Source organism: Salmo salar, chromosome 28 (assembly GCF_965601325.2).
Source record: "Salmo salar chromosome 28, fSalSal1, whole genome shotgun sequence".
NCBI classification, from domain to species: Eukaryota; Metazoa; Chordata; class Actinopteri; order Salmoniformes; family Salmonidae; genus Salmo; species Salmo salar.
Genome location: NC_138318.1, coordinates 23,246,792 through 23,262,912, shown reverse-complemented (window position 1 = coordinate 23,262,912; position 16,121 = coordinate 23,246,792). Strand labels below are relative to the sequence as shown.

General features: G+C 47.8%; 1 protein-coding gene and 1 long non-coding RNA gene across 3 annotated transcripts in view; one reads left to right on the top strand and one right to left on the bottom strand.

Moving 5' to 3' along the window:
* The window catches only part of akt3a (AKT serine/threonine kinase 3a), a 150,406-nt gene that overhangs the window by 63,327 nt on the left and 70,958 nt on the right, over positions 1-16,121 (bottom strand). The window lies entirely within an intron of this gene.
* Positions 10,730-15,834, top strand: LOC106589690 (uncharacterized). The gene is made up of 2 exons (XR_001324885.3): positions 10,730-10,883; positions 11,330-15,834. It is a non-coding gene; the product is annotated as an uncharacterized LOC106589690 (long non-coding RNA).

Below are 16,121 nucleotides of genomic sequence, written 5' to 3'. Positions count from 1 at the left end.
GTGCTGTGGTGTTGATGGTTGTGGTGGGTAGGGGTGTAGCAGCAGGGAGGATGAGGAAGAGAGATGTAGAAGGTGAGGCTGGGTGCTGTGGTGTTGATGGTTGTGGTGGGTAGGGGTGTAGCAGCAGGGAGGATGAGGAAGAGAGATGTAGAAGGTGAGGCTGGGTGCTGTGGTGTTGATGGTTGTGGTGGCTAGGGGTGTAGCTGCAGGGAGGATGAGGAAGAGAGATGTAGAAGGTGAGGCTGGGTGCTGTGGTGTTGATGGTTGTGGTGGGTAGGGGTGTAGCTGCAGGGAGGATGAGGAAGAGAGATGTAGAAGGTGAGGCTGGGTGCTGTGGTGTTGATGGTTGTGGTGGGTAGGGGTGTAGCAGCAGGGAGGATGAGGAAGAGAGATGTAGAAGGTGAGGCTGGGTGCTGTGGTGTTGATGGTTGTGGTGGGTAGGGGTGTAGCAGCAGGGAGGATGAGGAAGAGAGATGTAGAAGGTGAGGCTGGGTGCTGTGGTGTTGATGGTTGTGGTGGGTAGGGGTGTAGCAGCAGGGAGGATGAGGAAGAGAGATGTAGAAGGTGAGGCTGGGTGCTGTGGTGTTGATGGTTGTGGTGGGTAGGGGTGTAGCTGCAGGGAGGATGAGGAAGAGAGATGTAGAAGGTGAGGCTGGGTGCTGTGGTGTTGATGGTTGTGGTGGGTAGGGGTGTAGCAGCAGGGAGGATGAGGAAGAGAGATGTAGAAGGTGAGGCTGGGTGCTGTGGTGTTGATGGTTGTGGTGGGTAGGGGTGTAGCAGCAGGGAGGATGAGGAAGAGAGATGTAGAAGGTGAGGCTGGGTGCTGTGGTGTTGATGGTTGTGGTGGGTAGGGGTGTAGCAGCAGGGAGGATGAGGAAGAGAGATGTAGAAGGTGAGGCTGGGTGCTGTGGTGTTGATGGTTGTGGTGGGTAGGGGTGTAGCTGCAGGGAGGATGAGGAAGAGAGATGTAGAAGGTGAGGCTGGGTGCTGTGGTGTTGATGGTTGTGGTGGGTAGGGGTGTAGCAGCAGGGAGGATGAGGAAGAGAGATGTAGAAGGTGAGGCTGGGTGCTGTGGTGTTGATAGTTGTGGTGGGTAGGGGTGTAGCAGCAGGGAGGATGAGGAAGAGAGATGTAGAAGGTGAGGCTGGGTGCTGTGGTGTTGATGGTTGTGGTGGGTAGGGGTGTAGCAGCAGGGAGGATGAGGAAGAGAGATGTAGAAGGTGAGGCTGGGTGCTGTGGTGTTGATGGTTGTGGTGGGTAGGGGTGTAGCAGCAGGGAGGATGAGGAAGAGAGATGTAGAAGGTGAGGCTGGGTGCTGATGGTTGTGGTGGGTAGGGGTGTAGCAGCAGGGAGGATGAGGAAGAGAGATGTAGAAGGTGAGGCTGGGTGCTGTGGTGTTGATGGTTGTGGTGGGTAGGGGTGTAGCTGCAGGGAGGATGAGGAAGAGAGATGTAGAAGGTGAGGCTGGGTGCTGTGGTGTTGATGGTTGTGGTGGGTAGGGGTGTAGCTGCAGGGAGGATGAGGAAGAGAGATGTAGAAGGTGAGGCTGGGTGCTGTGGTGTTGATGGTTGTGGTGGGTAGGGGTGTAGCAGCAGGGAGGATGAGGAAGAGAGATGTAGAAGGTGAGGCTGGGTGTTGATGGTTGTGGTGGGTAGGGGTGTAGCAGCAGGGAGGATGAGGAAGAGAGATGTAGAAGGTGAGGCTGGGTGCTGTGGTGTTGATGGTTGTGGTGGGTAGGGGTGTAGCAGCAGGGAGGATGAGGAAGAGAGATGTAGAAGGTGAGGCTGGGTGCTGATGGTTGTGGTGGGTAGGGGTGTAGCAGCAGGGAGGATGAGGAAGAGAGATGTAGAAGGTGAGGCTGGGTGCTGTGGTGTTGATGGTTGTGGTGGGTAGGGGTGTAGCAGCAGGGAGGATGAGGAAGAGAGATGTAGAAGGTGAGGCTGGGTGCTGTGGTGTTGATGGTTGTGGTGGGTAGGGGTGTAGCTGCAGGGAGGATGAGGAAGAGAGATGTAGAAGGTGAGGCTGGGTGCTGTGGTGTTGATAGTTGTGGTGGGTAGGGGTGTAGCAGCAGGGAGGATGAGGAAGAGAGATGTAGAAGGTGAGGCTGGGTGCTGTGGTGTTGATGGTTGTGGTGGGTAGGGGTGTAGCAGCAGGGAGGATGAGGAAGAGAGATGTAGAAGGTGAGGCTGGGTGCTGTGGTGTTGATGGTTGTGGTGGGTAGGGGTGTAGCAGCAGGGAGGATGAGGAAGAGAGATGTAGAAGGTGAGGCTGGGTGCTGTGGTGTTGATGGTTGTGGTGGGTAGGGGTGTAGCAGCAGGGAGGATGAGGAAGAGAGATGTAGAAGGTGAGGCTGGGTGCTGTGGTGTTGATGGTTGTGGTGGGTAGGGGTGTAGCAGCAGGGAGGATGAGGAAGAGAGATGTAGAAGGTGAGGCTGGGTGCTGTGGTGTTGATGGTTGTGGTGGGTAGGGGTGTAGCTGCAGGGAGGATGTTAATGCCTGACCCCAGACTGTGAAGCAGACAAACAGGCAGTCAGGGAGACAGCAAGACAGGCAGGCTGGCAGGCAGGGTGCAAGGCAGGCAGGGTGACAGGCAAGCAAGGTGACAGGCAGGCAAGGTGACAGGCAGGCAGTCAGGGTGACAGGTAGGCAGGGAGGCAGGCAGGCAGGGTGACAGGCAGGCAGGGTGACAGGCAGGCAGGGTGACAGGCAAGCAAGGTGACAGGCAGGCAAGGTGACAGGCAGGCAGGCAGGGTGACAGGTAGGCAGGGAGGCAGGCAGGCAGGGTGACAGGCAGGCAGGGTGACAGGCAGGCAGGGTGACAGGCAGGCAGGGTGACAGGCAGGGTGACAGGGCCACCCAAAGCTGCAGCAGCACTGGCAGACAGATCTGCAGCCTGAGAGCTCATCTCACTGTAATTCTGCTCAGGAGCTCAACTGGGTTTTCATTCACAGCCACATGAAGTGAAACCATGAGGGACCTGAAGCACATTTCTGAGCTCAGTATAAAATGGTACTGTAAAAAAAAGGAGAAAGTTTATATTTTTCTATTATATATTTATTTTTATATACTCAAAGCCAATTTACTATTTATTCTTGTACTTTAAAATATTTAACAAATAAATAATCTGGCAAATTATAGGATGATCTAAAGTCTTGTTCTTGCTCTATCCTCTCTTCCTCTGCTAATCTGATCTAATCTGGGTTTTGGCCTTTATGCTTCCGGGTTTATGGAGTATGACAGAGAGACAGCAACTTCATTGAGTGATCGGGAGAGAGTGTGTGTGCGCGTGTGTGTGTGTGCTCTACAGTACCTGCTCATAACACCTCTGTGAATATCCAACAATCCTCTCCTACAAATCTCTACAGTGACAGGCTGTTATCTGGTACCTGAACAGGCAGCTGCGCAACATCCCACTGCAGAATACTGTAGAACTGTAGACCTCAGTCATACCCTCACTCACCACATCTACAGTATACAGTTTGAGTTCCATTTACTTTCATATGGTGTATATTTGAAGTGAACCCATCTCATCTGATTGCCATAACTCCAATTTAAACAGAAGGAGAGAGGAGGCGGTGAGGGAGGCAGAGGAGAGGAAGTCTGCCAGCTTGCCAGAATCTCTGGAGCATCCAGTGTGAATAAGAGCCAGGGCAGCTTATCTAGTCATTTATTGCATGTGCTCAGCATTCTCCCCCCCCCACCTCTCGCTCTCTCTACCCCCATCCTTCTCTCGCTCTCTCTATTCCTCTCTTTCAGAGAGTGTGGGCCTGGGCCAGTCATTAGTTGTGTGCGGTGTGTCTGTCTCTACCTTACGCCACAGCACAGAGCACGGCCCCCCCATTAAGAACACCAGTAATGAGGAGGATGAGCGCTGCTAATTGTAAAACTTGGACCCTGCCAGTGGACCATATGGGAGGCATTTATCCCTTCTGAAAGCCATGCTAACCGTCACTTACATGATTTTTGTCAGGGCTTTTTCCTGGAAAGCAAATGAATAAGAGTCTGATTGGCAACTGGAGAGTATGGTGGTGATTGAGATGGAGAAGCGTGAATTTCACTTATTTATTTTCTTTCTCTGTCCAAGGTCTCCAGATTCTAAATCTCTTTACGTGCAAAAAATAAATAAAAATACATGCATTTTCAGTAGGCCTAATTACTGCAAATGCGACTGAAAGGTGTTCCACATACCAGGCTATGAGCTGTTCTAATTTCTGAAGTAGATTCCACTACTCTCTCAGATACGAAGTTCTGAAAAGTTGCCTGGGAGTTGTGTGTGAAGTAGGAGTTGACTGCATTCAAACACATGGACACATGGTGGCATCTGCTATAGCCACCAGAACCACTGTTGCATACTGCAAATGCCAGAAGAGCAGATAGGAGACCTTTAATGTAAATCATTTACAAAGCAGGAGACAGCTGTAGCCCAGCAGTTAGCAGGCATATACGTTAAGAGAGAGAGAGAGAGAGAGAGAGAGGTTGATGTTGAAGGTAGGGTTTATCATTAGTTGGACATGATCATTTCTGAGATCAAGAGACAGTTTCAACAGAGACCAGGCTCCGTTGGCTGTATGTAGAGTGCGGACCAGCTGTTTCTCTAGGAAAACATTATTAATGCTTTCTGAATCTCAGGTTACTTTACTGTACATTGGTCAAAGTGACATTATGAGCACAAGCTGTGGATGTAGAATCCAACTCTGCCCACGACAGCGTGCAGCAGCCTGGTGCAGCAGCCTGGTGCAGCAGCCTGGTGCAGCAGCCTGGCTGGCACAGCTGACGGCATATTTTACTCCCCTGTGAAGAATGTATCATTGTTAAAGAGTAACGTAAGGTTAGCGTCGGACAAATACTTCAGCCAAGGATAAGATAATATGGCACTAATTTGGCTGTAATCAAATACACCCTCTGCATATGAGCCAGAAGCACTGGCACAGTGGACAAGAAGTCCATTGTTTGCCAGATGCCATCATTCTATAGGTGCATGAGCAATCTCTGCCCTTGTATAGACAGGAGAGGTACTACCAACACCTGTTGCTGTATGAGACTACACTCAGACTCCATTTGCCTTTGTGTGAAATGTCAGAGCATAGAACACATTTCCAACTACAATGTCATCTTGTGCAGACAGATAAATCAGAACCGGATTAGACTCGGTCCATCCATGTCTTCAGAACAGCTCATACTACGAACTATTAGGGCTCTGAGTGCCAATTGTCAGGGAGCTCAGTTACCAGAACCCCTGTGAAAACCATTTCTCTGGTAGGCAGGAGCACATTATTAATAACTTCCTCCTCTTCACAGGAACCAATAAGGCCATTATGGGGAGACTAAGAGCACACTTTCAGCGCTGGCTACCTACAGTGGCAGGCTGAGCGGTCAGAGAGATACTGTATGTCAGGGTGACCGGTGACTGCCGCTGCGGCTGTCTGGTCTGAAAGGGCTGTAATGGCAGGAGAGCAGAGGCAGGCAGGAACAAAACCGTAGCAGATAGAGAATTGTGTCCCCTAATTCTGTAACCCCTAATACACTCATACAGTACAATCTCGTCTCAAAGACAATCATAGCACCCTATTCTAGATCTCAGCAGCCCGTTTGCTCTACCTACCATTGGTTTGGTACACGCCAAAATGTAAGTTTGTTAGATGTTTTCAGCTTATCCTTTTAAAGGGGCAATCTGCAATTGGTAAAATATATATTTTTTTTAATGAATACTATATAGCAATTGATTATTGCCCTTCATAATTATTTGGACAGTGAAGTATTTTTTCTTATTTTGGCTGTATACTCCAAAAGTTTGGTTCAAGTGCAGACTGTCAGCAAAATGGCCTTGTTTTACTCCATCGTCTCTAAACAATGTGATTGTAGACAAATTCTCTAAAGCTTGAAAACATGGTTAAACTATCATTCTGATCTCATGGATGATTAGTCCTTGCAATCATTGCTCCATCTATGAATTTGAGAGTGGTTACATTTCTCCAGCCCCATCTCTGTTTACCAAAAATGTGGTAGGTGGCCTCTTTGTTGTTGTTTGAATCCCAGATTGCCCCTTTAGGGTACTATGTCATCATGAAACACCCCATCTACCTTCCAACTGAATCAAATCAAAATGAAAGCTGGGACCGAACGTAGGGAGGGGGGTCAAAGTCAATATTTTGCTGGTGGTGGAATTAGGGCCACAACAGCACACCACCGTGGTAAGGAACAGGTCCTAATCCGCTGCTGCACAGGCATATGGTAAATGTAATTGTATTTGTGCCCACAATAGCATGGTAATTGGAAAGCCGTAGCTTCATCCGCCCATGACACTTTTCCATTATCCACCTGCCCACCCCGGGGCTCAAAGTGCAGAGTATCTCTCTCTCTTCATCTCTCTCTCTCTCTCTCTCTCTCTCCTAGCTTTCCCCTATGCCTGAAAAACCCAGCCACATGCTCCCTAGCAATACTCTTAAGACCCCTGAAATCCCCAGAACCCTTCAAACCCCTTGCCCTTAGCTAAGGCTTAGTAGTCCTCCGGCCCAAGACTCCGCGGCCCCGCCCCCTCACCCCAGCGGTCTCACTGATTGGCCTCTGGCATTTACTCTCCGCCAGGCCGGCCTGTGATTAGCATGCTGAAATTCATGGGGGATTACCAGTGTGGCTCTGCTGCTCCAGCCAGGTCCGGCTCGCACTATGACCCGTTCTGGCTCGCACAAGCCAATGACCCTTTCCAATGAGCTGTTCCGGTTCACACAAGCCAAGGCTCGTGCTGCTCGATGTGGTGGGCCACTTTATAGCAGGTTAAAAACTAATTCTACTCTCCTCATCTAGCCCACACAAACCATCCCCTCTAATCCTAATATTAGTCTAGCAGCTCCTCTCCAGACATGTTCCACTGCTGTGGAGGCGGTAGAAGAGATGCTTTCTACATACACTAGTAAGATACTCTGACTGGCCATTCCTGGAGTGGTGAGTGTACTGTCCTTCCTGGAGTGGTGAGTGTACTGTCCTTCCTGGAGTGGTGAGTGTACTGTACTTCCTGGAGTGGTGAGTGTACTGTACATCCTGGAGTGGTGAGTGTACTGTACATCCTGGAGTGGTGAGTGTACTATACATCCTGGAGTGGTGAGTGTACTGTACTTCCTGGAGTGGTGAGTGTACTGTACTTCCTGGAGTGGTGAGTGTACTGTACTTCCTGGAGTGGTGAGTGTACTGTACATCCTGGAGTGGTGAGTGTACTGTACATCCTGGAGTGGTGAGTGTACTGTACATCCTGGAGTGGTGAGTGTACTGTACTTCCTGGAGTGGTGAGTGTACTGTACATCCTGGAGTGGTGAGTGTACTGTACTTCCTGGAGTGGTGAGTGTACTGTACTTCCTGGAGTGGTGAGTGTACTGTACATCCTGGAGTGGTGAGTGTACTGTACATCCTGGAGTGGTGAGTGTACTGTACTTCCTGGAGTGGTGAGTGTACTGTACTTCCTGGAGTGGTGAGTGTACTGTACTTCCTGGAGTGGTGAGTGTACTGTACTTCCTGGAGTGGTGAGTGTACTGTACTTCCTGGAGTGGTGAGTGTACTGTACTTCCTGGAGTGGTGAGTGTACTGTACATCCTGGAGTGGTGAGTGTACTGTACATCCTGGAGTGGTGAGTGTACTGTACATCCTGGAGTGGTTGGTGTACTGTACATCCTGGAGTGGTGAGTGTACTGTACATCCTGGAGCGGTGAGTGTACTGTACATCCTGGAGCGGTGAGTGTACTGTACATCCTGGAGCGGTGAGTGTACTGTACTTCCTGGAGCGGTGAGTGTACTGTACATCCTGGAGCGGTGGGTGTACTGTACATCCTGGAGCGGTGAGTGTACTGTACATCCTGGAGCGGTGGGTGTACTGTACATCCTGGAGCGGTGGGTGTACTGTACATCCTGGAGCGGTGGGTGTACTGTCCTTCCTGGAGCGGTTGGTGTACTGTCCTTCCTGGAGCGGTTGGTGTACTGTCCTTCCTGGAGCGGTTGGTGTACTGTCCTTCCTGGAGCGGTTGGTGTACTGTCCTTCCTGGAGCGGTTGGTGTACTGTCCTTCCTGGAGCGGTTGGTGTACTGTCCTTCCTGGAGCGGTTGGTGTACTGTCCTTCCTGGAGCGGTTGGTGTACTGTCCTTCCTGGAGCGGTTGGTGTACCTTCCTTCCTGGAGCGGTTGGTGTACTGTCCTTCCTGGAGCGGTTGGTGTACTGTCCTTCCTGGAGCGGTTGGTGTACTGTCCTTCCTGGAGCGGTTGGTGTACTGTACAGTACTGTATATCCAATATTGAGACAGTAGATATGCTCAGCTGTACAGCATGTTTCCTGAAAAGTTACAGAACTATGAATGTCAGATGACTTGTCTGTCCGGATGTTACTGTAAGCCCTGAGGTAGGCTAGTTGTCTGTCCGGATGTTACTGTAAGCCCTGAGGTAGGCTAGTTGTCTGTCCGGATGTTACTGTAAGCCCTGAGGTAGGCTAGTTGTCTGTCCGGATGTTACTGTAAGCCCTGAGGTAGGCTAGTTGTCTGTCCGGATGTTACTGTAAGCCCTGAGGTAGGCTAGTTGTCTGTCCGGATGTTACTGTAAGCCCTGACGTAGGCTAGTTGTCTGTCCGGATGTTACTGTAAGCCCTGAGGTGGGCTAGCTGTTTGTCCGGATGTTACTGTAAGCCCTGAGGAAGGCTAGTTGTTTGTACGGATGTTACTGTAAGCCCTGAGGGAGGCTAGTTGTCTGTCCGGATGTTACTGTAAGCCCTGAGGTAGGCTAGTTGTCTGTCCGGATGTTACTGTAAGCCCTGAGGTAGGCTAGTTGTCTGTCCGGATGTTACTGTAAGCCCTGAGGTAGGATAGTTGTCTGTCCGGATGTTACTGTAAGCCCTGAGGTAGGATAGTTGTCTGTCCGGATGTTACTGTAAGCCCTGAGGAAGGCTAATTGTTTGTCCGGATGTTACTGTAAGCCCTGAGGTATGCTAGTTGTTTGTCCGGATGTTACTGTAAGCCCTGAGGTAGGCTAGTTGTTTGTCCGGATGTTACTGTAAGCCCTGAGGTAGGCTAGTTGTTTGTCCGGATGTTACTGTAAGCCCTGATGTAGGCTAGTTGTCTGTCCGGATGTTACTGTAAGCCCTGAGGTATGCTAGTTGTTTGTCCGGATGTTACTGTAAGCCCTGAGGTAGGCTAGTTGTTTGTCCGGATGTTACTGTAAGCCCTGAGGTAGGCTAGTTGTTTGTCCGGATGTTACTGTAAGCCCTGATGTAGGCTAGTTGTCTGTCCGGATGTTACTGTAAGCCCTGAGGTATGCTAGTTGTTTGTCCAGATGTTACTGTAAGCCCTGAGGTAGGCTAGTTGTTTGTCCGGATGTTACTGTAAGCCCTGAGGTAGGCTAGTTGTTTGTCCGGATGTTACTGTAAGCCCTGAGGTAGGCTAGTTGTCTGTCCGGATGTTACTGTAAGCCCTGAGGTATGCTAGTTGTTTGTCCGGATGTTACTGTAAGCCCTGAGGTATGCTAGTTGTTTGTTTTTCACTGGCTATTTCAGGGTTCTACTTCCTCTGATCATTGGTGACACTCTGTTCAACCTTTGCTCTCTGACTGGATATGACCCATAAAAACAGATGTGACAGCACTCTACAACTAGACAGCTAAACAACTAAATCTCTATGTTATGTATGTGGTAGGCCTAGCGCCTGCACCTTAAAATCCTGCTCGATAATCCCACCTTTTTCACCAGTGCTGGTTTTATATGGCCTGAACACAGCAGTGGTAACTGTAATAGCCTAGACTAGGCTAGTTCTCAGAGACCTCACAGAGTGCCTGTTATAATCTACCACCTGGCTCATTCAGGGGGAGGCTCTCTAACTGTGCATACCTCCACAGCTGCACTGCCGTGTGCTGCTGCCAGTTGGGGTGTGGGGGTGGGTGGGGGGCTGGTGAGGGCAGACCGGCCGGGAGAGATGCTCCACTACTGAGGAGGCCTGGCCCCCAGGGGGCGCCTGTGCTAATCAACCTGTCCGCGCCCCTGGCCCGCCCCTCCTCACACAGCCAGCCTGCCATCAGAGGGGGTAGGGACAACCCCCACCACCACCCCCAGCCACAGCAAGAGGGCAGTGTGAACCACAGAGGGAGGGATAAGACTAATACACCTCTCCCAAGCCTAAAACCAACCCCACCCAAGTACAGCCACTGACTGGTACTACACACACTCAAGTGTTTTGGCCTATACTATCAGGGGATGTGAGTGCAAGAGAAACGGAGACAGAGATGGAGAGATAGAGGGGGGGAGAGAGGGAGAGAGAGAATTAGAGGGGGGAGAAAGAGGAAGAGAGAATGAGAAAGAGAGAAAGACTCCAAGAAGTCAAATACAACAAGCTATAATGTAGATGAGTGTGCAGTTGTAATAAATAAAGACCCCATCAGACTCAGCAGGAAGCCAGAGTAAACACCATCCTTCTCCCCCACTCCCTCTCTCCCCCTTCTCTCTCTCCTCCCCCACTCCCTGGATCCAGGGGCTTTGACAGCAGTCATCTGGAGGCCCTCTCTCTCCATAACAAACAGGTGTTCCGTTTCACAACCTCCTCCCCCTCCTCTCCCCTCCCCTCCCTCTCTCCCCCACCCTAGTGCAAACTGTTAGGGAGGCCTTTCTGCTCTGAAAGCAGCTGCGGCGGCTATAATTAGCCAGTGGGCCACGGCGGCGGCTGCTGCTGCAGAGAGGAGAGCGCTCCTGTTGCCATTGTATAAAGTTGTGTTAGGAGTTGAGACGTGCAGTGCAGTCAGGGGGGATGTATGAATTATGGATGGGGGATCCGTGCTCAGAGGAAAGCCTGCTTCTGTCTATGTGCTGATGGTGATACTAACGGGAGAGTGGAGGAGGAAAGGGGACAACCTCAGGGAACCTGCCCAGTGAGTCTGCCTGTATTCAGTTATGTCATATCGACTGTACCGATAATATTTAGCATGGTTTACATTAAACCAGATACGAGGTGATTGTGGAGCAATGATTATGGCAGACCATAATTCTTATTTCCTTACATTCTGTCCCTAAACAGTTAAAATGTGTATTGACAGAACTATGTTTGGATTGCTGATTACCCCTGCATCTGTGTGTCAAAGAGCCCTGCAACCAAATATGTGTCAAATTGACTTGTCTACCTAGGGGTTCCCTCATTCGATTGGCAACCAATAGGGGTCAGTCTACTACACAGTCCTCTCTCCTCGGCTGAGAACGGAAAGCCATGTGTGTATATGTGTGAATCAGTAGAGAATTGTATGACAGAGGAATCAATAGTGGGCTGAAGTAAGAGTACCCATAGCGTGAAACATAATACCTCTTTCCTCTCTGCCTATAGTTCTTGCTGACATGAGTTGGGACAAGATTTAGTGGTGGAGAAGTGAGGCATTTTGTCGTGCCGTTATATTCCCAGGGCATGGCACCTCAACACCACCATGCAGTGTCTGAGCAGGAACATAGTCTTCCTATCCTATTCACAGAGCGCAGCCATCACCTCTATAGCACAGCCTGTTCTCTCCACACTACACCTCAGCTTGTCCCCATTCCACAGCTATTACTGAACTGAGCCCTACTCAAGATGAGACAAAGCAGTAAGAACTAGGCAATAACACGAGGAAACTATTAAAAAAAAGTCCCTCAGCACATTTGAATGAACAGAGTAGCTGTGGACTGGATGATACTGCAACAGAGGAGCTGGGTACTGCAACAGAGGAGCTGGGTACTGCAACAGAGGAGCTGTGGACTGCAACAGAGGAGCTGTGGACTGCAACAGAGGAGCTGTGGACTGCAACAGAGGAGATGTGGACTGCAACAGAGGAGCTGTGGACTGGATGATACTACAACAGAGGAGCTGTGGACTGCAACAGAGGAGCTGTGGACTGCAACAGAGGAGCTGTGGACTGCAACAGAGGAGCTGTGGACTGGATGATAATGCAACAGAGGAGCTGTGGACTACAACAGAGGAGCTGTGGACTGCAACAGAGGAGCTGTGGACTGGATGTGAATGGATACATCTCTGTGATGGGTTGCTAGGCTATGAAGGGGTTTTAGGTGCACCAGGGGAAATCACCTTCACCCAGAAATGTATATGTTTATATCACTTACCTTTATGAACAGGTCCAGAGTTGGTGAGGGTGAAGAGGCAGCGCCAGAGAAAAAAGAGAAAGAGAGAGATGCTTAGAGAAATGTAAAGAATCATCATAGAACAAACTGGAAACTATATACAGTACATACATGGGAGAACAAATCTGTGTGTTTGTGTGTCCATAGGTAGGTGAGCAAACTGCCCAGTGCCCATTCTCCACAGTCACACTCATCTCTCCTTCACACACACACACTTCTCACCCATCCACCCGACCATGACAGACAAAGCTCCTGAAGAAAAGAGGGAGGTGTGTTGTTCAGGCCCTCTCCCCACAAAAGCCTGCTTGTCTCCTTACACTTAAGAGCCATTAAAAGCACATTGACCCTGTGTCCTGACGTACGTGCGCTTGGCGTGCTGCCTCAATGGCCACACACTCGGGGCGTGCGCAAGTGTTTGCCGAGCCCTTCAGTGCCTCTCTTGCGGCCACTGCCCTCTTGCACAAAACTCAAAGCCATTAAATAATGAATCCAGCATGTTAAAAGATTCTGACAGCCTACACAAGTTAGTCCAGTCATGGCTTATAAAATAAGGGCATGGAAGGGGATTTCTACATGATAAATTGACTGATTGATTGGTCTTGGGTCTTTCCCATTTCTAAAAGAACTGTACATTGGTATTTCCTGGAGGCATAGCTACAAGTGTCGGATGGAAAAGAGCTTTCTGATAACAACTGTCACAAACAGAGATTGTGGTTGATGTAAATAGTTCAGTAATGCACCGAAAAATCCTGTAGCCTATGCATATAGGCCTATATAAAAGAGAACCATGTTTGGACTTTTTGTGGTGTAATTGTAATTTGCCAAGGAGCTACAATTTGAGCATCCCGACCCTGCTAATGCTTGGTGGCCTAGGGAGATTTAAAGTCAAACAGGATGGAATCAACTAGGCCTGCTGGGGTGACCGTATTATCTCTACACCAGCAGTCATGAGTCAATAACAGGTTGAAACTGAGTGGAAAGCATAGACGTAGTGAATATTGTTTCAGAGCCAAACACAACGAAATGGACAGCGCTTTCTAAGGTGATGATTCATTCAAAGCATTTAAGAGGTTGCATGTAGAACACCCATATGCATATTAGAGCTTATGCATACGTATAGGCCTTTATATGAGCCCAAGCCTGCAAAAAAGGCTGAATTAAAATAATGATTGTTCCATTATACAACAATTATACCACAGCATTGTTGAATACTCGTTTCTGATTGGCTAGAAGGGAATTCTAGAATGGACATTAAAACTAGATAATGGGACAGTTGGAAAAGTAACCAGGACACCTTGCAATCATGATGCAATATGCACGTGCACATGCAGACCGTACTTGCTACAAAGTTACAGAAAGCTAAACCAACAATCCCACAAACCCAAATTGGATAAGAAAGGGTCCAACGAATAAAACGTAGCTAGCTAGCAACTGATTTGTTTTTTTCAGAGACATAATGTTTTGGAACATCTAATGACCTAACGTAGTGAGTGATGAAAATGAATTTCTCCGGTCCCTACTGTAGTCATGACGCAAGTGGCGCTATGATGTCAAATCCTCCCACATTTCTAGTTTGACCAGCTATTTCCAGCAATTGATATTTTGAATTTGGTTGTCATATTGGCAACAAACTATTTAGCTAGCTTCTAGCCTAGTGTTTGATATGCAATGTGATCTCATAATGAACAGTGACGGCAAGTGCCCTGACAAGAAGGCACTATACCAGGCAAAATTGGGCATCATTAGCTCATTGTCATGGATGTATCCAAATGAATATCAAAAGAAAACAGTTTAAACAAATGCAAATACTTTGCTGTTAATCTGTCTGCAGAGGCCGTGACTGTGTTAGCCGAAACTAGTTGGCTACCTAGCAAGCAAGCAAGGGATAAGAACGTTGCCGGTGAGCATGGCAACGGAACATATAGAATGAGCAACTAAATATATAACTAATCGAACAAACGACTGGGTCGCGTCTCTAGCAACCAAAGATGACAAGATGAGATGAAGTATGAATTTACTATTAAAAATATAAAACAATTATAATAATTATACAAGTAAATGTGTGCTTTAGTATTGTTTTCTTTGGTAACTGTGGTATAAGTGGGATAAACGCCTCCGTTCCGTACATTAACTTAATGTAATCATGATAGCTTTCCGACCCCAGTACAGCTCAGTGTACACAAGCGTATTGGTAGGGTCGGTATCTTCTGGCAAGGAGAGAACATATAGGCCTAGGCGATGCGGTTGGTTCATTGATTTTGCAGGGCGGCTTGCAGAGTAGGCTAGCTAGCCTACAATTACAGTGAATTTGTATTTGACATTACATTTTCATAATTAAATAGGCTGACACATTACATTTAGCTACAGAATATCTCACCACTGTGTGTTTCCATCTCCTCTTTTCTCCATTCCTTTCTGGAGCACGCAGAGAGAGGGGCTGTCAACAGTTTAAATATGTTTTGTTATGAAAGCATTTTACTATTGATGTTCCCGAACAGATTTCATTTGATTTCACAAATTTAGCCCCCTTCCCCTTTTCCACATTTCTTTTCCATTACAGCCTTATTCTAAAATGGATTAAATATTTTTTCCCCTACTCATCAATCTAAACACAATACCCCATAATGAGAAAGTGAAAAGTTTTTTTTGTGTGTGTAAATGTACTAAAAATAAAAAACAGAAATACCTTTTTTACATAAGTATTCATACTTATGAGATCCAAAATTGAGCTCAGGCGCATCCTGTTTCCATTGATCATCCTTGAGATGTTTCTACAACTTGTGGTAAATTCAATTGATTGGACATGATTTTGAAAAGGCACACACCTGTCTATATAAGGTCCCACAGTTGACAGTGCATGTCAGAGCAAAAACCAATGCATGAGGTCGAAGGAATTGTCCGTAGAGCTCCGAGACAGGATTGTGTCGAGGCACAGATCTGGGGAAGGGTACCAAAAAAATGTCTGCAGCATTGAAGGTCCCCAAGAACACAGTGATTTTCAGCGGCAGAGACTGTGAGACTAGTCAGGATCAAGGGAAAGATGAACATCTCTGGAGAGACCTGAAAAAAGCTGTGCTGCGACGCTCCCCATCTAACCTGACAGAGCTTGAGAGGATCTGCAGAGAAGAATGGGAAAAACTCCCCAAATACAGACGTACCAACCTTGGAGCGTCATACCCAAGAAGACTCGAGGCTGTAATCACTGCCAAAGGTGCTTCAACAAAGTTCTGAGTAAAGGGCCTAAATACTTATGTAAATGTAATTTTTCAGTTTATTATTATTTTTATTTTTTTTATTCCCAAAAACCTGTTTTTGCTTTGTCATTATGGGGTATTGTATGTAGATTGATTAGGTAAAAAAACTATTGAAACCATTTTAGAATAAGGCAGTAACTTAACAAAATGTGGAGAAAGTCAAGGGGTCTGAATACTTTTCAAATGCACTGTAGTTGCATCATGCAGGACATATATGTTTTGATTTCTAAGACATTCTAAGGTTTGTATCATTCACAACTAAAGTTGCCAAATAACTTTAAATCTAGTGTATAGAATCTATTTCTAATTATCACTTTACGCTCAACATAGCCACTTCATATGCACACTTGCTCGGGAATGGGAAAAATATAATTTCTGTTCAATTGTATTCTTCTCGGTGTATTCATGGATGCCAAGGGAAGCGAAACTTCCCCCAAAAATGTACCAATAAATTAGCTTTCGTCTCTCGGCGTTTCATAATTTTCCTTCAATTCACAAGAGGCTGAATGTATCTCACAGGAGAAAGCATCCAAGCGAGTGAAACAGCGCCTCTCTGTCTCTCTACATGTAGACCATCTATCTGATGCTGTCTGGTCCAAACGAGTATGACATTGTTGCCAACCGTAGCATTAAAGGCAAGGGAAGCCAGCGAGCATCCTATCAAATCCCATTGAGAGCATACGTCATTGACAGAAAAACTTGAATTGTTGCATCTCTTGGTGTTGTTGTCCTCCGGAGGCTAGCTAGCAAGCT